Source organism: Melanaphis sacchari, unplaced genomic scaffold, assembly GCF_002803265.2.
Source record: "Melanaphis sacchari strain LSU unplaced genomic scaffold, SCAv2.0 Contig62_pilon_pilon, whole genome shotgun sequence".
NCBI classification, from domain to species: domain Eukaryota; kingdom Metazoa; phylum Arthropoda; class Insecta; order Hemiptera; family Aphididae; genus Melanaphis; species Melanaphis sacchari.
Window position 1 is genome coordinate 704069 of NW_020271445.1, and position 6000 is coordinate 710068.

Below are 6000 nucleotides of genomic sequence, written 5' to 3' on the forward strand. Positions count from 1 at the left end.
TTGTAAAAATAAAACAAATTGTAGTGCTTAATAAAAAGAAAAAATTCTTCCAAGTATAACAAAAACAACTTAAAAATAATAATCAACTTAGTACCATTAAAACAATTGTGTGCCATTATCAAAATTAATATTGTTAATAAGTTAATTTTTATGAAAATCTTTTTTTTTTCTGTTAGAATTAAGACTCAAGGAATACAATATTTATAATTTATGTATCTTTCTTTATTTTCATAGAAGATAATGGGTCTCAGTGGTCTCACTAAACATTTTCTCCACTTTTCAGAATGAATTAATATAATGTTGTCGAGCACAATTGGATTGTGTCTGGATTCTATGTTAATAACGATTTACGAAATGTTGTCGGTTTTACCTTCAAAGTTCAAAGTTTTGATAACGGAAAATTAGGGAAATACTTGTGCCCCACTTCCAATGAACCTCGCGAGCTACTACTTTGTATGGGTACCAAATAGTTCACAATTAATGTATAAATTCATTAAAATACTATTATGTATATCAAGGATGGGTAACTGCAGGCTATTCGCGGCCCACTTACTATTTTTAACTGACCCATGCTACATTTCAAATTACTTTATAAAAATATAGTATGTTAGGATTTTCTGTATTTTAATTTATTATAATTATAAAATTAATATGATGTTTATCGTAAAACTTAGATATTATGAATTATTATCCAGTATTTAACTATTAAATGTCTTAATATTATGTTACTAAAAGAGGCATAGTTAACAAAGCTAATAGATTTTCAGTTTAATCATATCCTTCTGGCTGATTGCTTTGGTTTTATTATTCTAAATATAAAGTTTCAAGAATGGCTGCTAAAAAGCGTAAAATTGGACCGTTAAATTTTAACTTTCAAAAAAATTGGCTCTCTAGTGCAATTAAGTTGCCTATCCTTGGTGTATGAAATTGTGTAGTACAATAATCCTATTAATTAGTTATATATAATTACTTTGTTCTGTCATAACGTATTTTTTTTTTTTTTTAACTTAAGTTACTATGTTTAATTTCTACCGAAGATTTGTAATAATTTTTTTACTGGTACTAATATTGTTGTATAAGTATTTTATGTGGTATACATTTTATTTATATTATACATTCAGTACATTATTTATATATTCTTTAGTCCACTGTGGTTTTATGTTTTAAGAATCATATAAATTAATAATATATTACATTTATGATAAATATGTGATGTAATAAATTCATAGATTGATTAAAATTTATTGTTTTCAATTTTGATTTTATCTGCTGATAATTTGGTAATCATTTATTATCATTTATTTGCTTAGAAATAATGCTTAGCCCCTTAAAATTGTATATCTTAGTATGCAATTAGTTCCTCTCTGATTTATGATAACTGTAGTTATTTTTCATCTAGTTATCATTTGTATACCTAAAAAAATTATAATTTAAACAGTAATTCGTTATTGAATTGTTATAAATAATATTACGATCAGGACTTTAAGATGACAGTTAAACCTATCCTGTGCAGAATTGCACGAGACTAGGTAATAAAAATAACCGTTTTAAATAAGTTTCCATGTAACTGAATAAAAAGGAAAATTCTGTACTATAGAGTTACAATATTTTGCATGATTAACATTTTCCGATCAATAATAAAAATTAATAAATATCATAGACTACAATAAATTTTAATTTTTAATAAATAATTACATAATATGTATTAATTATAATAAGTATTTTAAAATAATGATAAATTTCAATTGCAAAATTTGAAGAACAGAATATTTAATAAGTATTAATCAAATAATAATATTATAAAATAAAGTAAGCAGATTAAAATACAATTAAAAATTCAAAAATTCATGTAAAGTTTTTGTTCAATTGTTTTTTTAACAATTAACAACTTTGTTCTGTAACTTTCATTTTTTTCATTTAAACTTAAACAAATCTTTGAAGACATTGTGGTGAGATTAAGACAAGACGAAAGACAGCAAAACTACGACTATATGGTGTGATAATAATGAGCACTGATTATATAGATTCAAGATAAAATATAGGTGGGTATCAAAGATATTTTTGTTCATTTTATAATATGTTTTTCTGTTTGTTGAAGGTATACAAGTCATAAATGATTTACGTGACCAAAAAAGCTTCCCGTTTTACTTTAGACAAGTTTCATTTTATTAAAGGTTTAATCCTATATTAAATATTATAGAAATCTGTCGGGATCATAATAAATTCCGCCCAGAACAGGATTCCGTATTATCAAGGGTCCGTAAAAGATAGGTTTTACTGTATTTTATTTTTTTACCACTTAGTTATTTATTTTACGTTTTACCCGATAATTTTTATTTATCGAAAATTAATATTCAAATTGGTTGATTTGAAAATCGGTATTTAATAATCGATTAATCAAAAACAAATTTTTCAGTATTATGGATTCATCGATTACTTGTAAATTTATTCTTAAATTATTTTTTTTAAACAGGATTTTCAAAAGTCTAGATGTCCTTTCCATTATCCTTAGGAAATCTCTTATTATTGAATTCGGAACATCGTATTATAACAGATAAAATCTATACTATAAATATGAATTAGAAACATTACGATATCTGTGATTGTTTAATTGCCCACACGCGCGGTTAACTAGCCCCACGGAGAAAAAATTTATCAAGCCAACTCTAAAATGAAACCGGCTTGAACGCTCAATTTTTATGCACTATTAAGGTAAAGTACAGGCACTTAGGTAAAAAACTTAGAACAGCATGACCAAAACAAAAACTGCCACAGGAGGCGTGTTTCAGAGTAACTGAATGATATGGAGTGACTAACGACTGAATGATAAGAGCGACTCTGTAGTATAAGTCTGGGTATTTAGAGTGGTTGAGTTCTTCGCTACTGCCCATGAGTTAGGTATAGAATATAAAGAAATGCGTCTTACCCGTGTGCTGCTCGCAACCCGTCGTACGCGGCTTTAAACCTCGGTGCATCAGACATGACGTTGGAGAGCACAAGCACTAGGGAGCTTGTAATTCATTAGCTGACTGGCCTTCATTCCGGCATAATCGAACACCATTAAGATTTGGGTACGAAGACCTACTGGGTTTTTTTCTCGACTTGCGATGATATGCTTATCGAACATCTGCATATCATTGAATGTCTGGAGATATACAGCCTTTTTGTGTATTGAAGCTTAAATTACTGAGGTCAAGGTAACTTGTAGTCAACTCGGTACACACAGCTGTATTTGCGCTAGTCTGTGGTGAGTGTGTCATCTGATATGTGGCCACAAAACCAACAGGCGGGTGACTCCAGTTTATCAAACTTGTGTATGTAGGCAGGGATCAGCCATAGTCGGTTAATGCCTGTGTAATATGGAAGTTGACCTCTCTGTGTTTACGGTTTACCAGGGTTCGATGCTCGGTATGAGGCGGTGAGTCCACCTTCCCTTGGAACTCCTTTCAGTAGTGGCTGTCGTTTTTATTCTATGTGTTTTACTTGTGTATGTAATCTAGAATGGCTCTCAGCAAACCAAGTAGGTCGAAATTGAAGGAGAGTTCGAGAAAATTTCACGAAGAATGGAGATGAAATATTTCTTTACTAAGAACAAAGCATTAAAGCCCATATGTCTTATTTGCTCCATTACAAGCGCCGTCGCCAAAAAAATATAATTTAGAACGACATTTAAGCAAAATCATTCAAATATTAATCAAAACTATCCGCAAAGAAGTTGATCTCATTGAAGTTTTTTGATATTATTTAATAAAATAAATATTATTATTAAAACATGTGCAATTTAAAATGTTGCTTGATTTAAATACCTATATATTTAGGTATCTATGTATAGACTATAGAATATAGAATTATAGATGAATCATAAGTGTAAGTAAGTCTTTTTCATAAGATGGCCCTCCAGCTAAATATAATTGAAATTATAGTCCGCTCAAAAAATAAATTCATCAACATTACAAAAGTCTCACCACTACTGGCTCAAAGAGTTAAAAGCTGGCGAGTACTTGACTTATTTCGTGTCATGGTCTCGATAAAATTCTCCGTGTTGATGTGTCTATATTGTTTTATACCTTAGTTTTCTGCTACAGAGTGCTGGATCTGTCTGTGGATACTATAATGACGATCCATTTCACACTTTATTTACCTGTGACAGATTTGAACCCGAAATACTTTATTTTTTCATTGTTAATCACTACATGAGGACCGAACTATTTTCACATAAGAGCAAGATACATACGCGTACTGATCGACACCAAACTGAACTTCACTGAACATGCCAAAGTTACTGCAGCTAAAGCCAGTGGCGCAGGCAAGAACCTCGGCAGGATCATACCAAACATTAGTGCGGCAACCCCTAATAAAAAAAGGCTGTTCAACAACGTTATTTACTCCCTTCTACCTTTCGGTACCCAAATCTGGGCCAACAGAATGAGCTCCATAGGTAAATTGGGCAAACTGGAGATGGCAAAGTTTAAACGGAAAATTGTTTTGAGAGTAGCTTCCACATACTGCACAGTCTCGGAGAATGCGGTGCTGGTCATCGCTTCCATGCTCCCCTCCAAACAACAAACACGACGCTCAGGAAAAAACAGAACACGGCACAAGCATGACAAGCTAAATAGGAAACAATTTTTTTTGCAATTACATTTTTTTACATTTTTTTAGAACCTCAAAATATTGTGTCTATTGGATTTGAAGACTTCTCAAGTAGTTATGAAGAAATAGATGACACAGACAAGAACAAAGATTAAATACCTATCATATTTAGAATGTAACACAAATATAAATGAAGAACTTGAAGAATTCCCTCTTGATTTAGACCATTTTCTCGAAAATGAAAGTGTATTTGACGATGATATTATTGACAATTCACCTGATGTATTAAACTTTAATTTTGAAAAAGCAGGATGTTCTCCAGAAAAATATAAGCTAACCCGTTTTAGAGAAGAACATGGTTCAGGTAATAATGATTTTTATAAAATGTGTCCCATACAGATTTTTGATATGATTATGATGGGTACCTAATATGTATCAAAAAATTGTTTTTAAATCGAATTTATATGCTCATCAACTTAATGCATCATTAAATACCAACATTAACGAATTAAAAGATTTTTGGGGGTTACTGATATATATATAGGTTATCATGAACTACCAAGTATCAAACTGTATTGGTTAAATGATCCAAATTTTTATTGTGATAGAGTTGCACAAGTAATGCCAGTTAAACGGTTTTTAAAACTTCTTCGCTTTATTCATCTCAATGACAATTCAAGAATGCCAAGCAGACAGTCTCTAGAATTTGACAAGATTTTTAAAATTCTCCCTCTGATAACTCATTTGCAAGAAACATATAAATCTATTTACAAGACTTCAAGACACCTTGCTGTTGATGAAAGTATGATTGCATTCAGAGGTCGTTCATCAATAAAACAATTTATGCCACTAAATCCAATAAAATGAGCTTTTAAGTTTGGGCTTTAGCAGATTCTCATAGTGGATTTTTGTTACTTTGAAGTGTTTACAAGAAAAAAATCAGATGGTAATGTTGAGTATGGTTTAGGGGAAAATGTAGTTTTTTCACTAATTAAAAATTTAAAAATAAATTTTATTGTATTTATTTTGAAAATTTGTTTACAAGTATACCACTTGTATCTAAACTTTTAAATGACAGTTTATTTTCTTATGGGACTTTTAGAGTGAATAAAAAATTTTACTCTAAACATTTAATGAAACTTGATAAAAAATACATGCCTGGTGATATAGAGTATGCACAATCAAAAGACATCAGTGTGATAAAATAGAAAGATATAAGAGCAAAATCAGTTACTTTAATTAGTAATATGCATAATGCATCAAAGTCCATTATAGTTATTAGAAAAAATAAAAAAGGAGAAAAAATTGCAGTAAAATGTCCAGTATATCTGACTACAACAAACATATGGGTGGTGTAGACAAATTCGACCAATATATGAATAATTATTCAATATCCCAAAAGTCTCG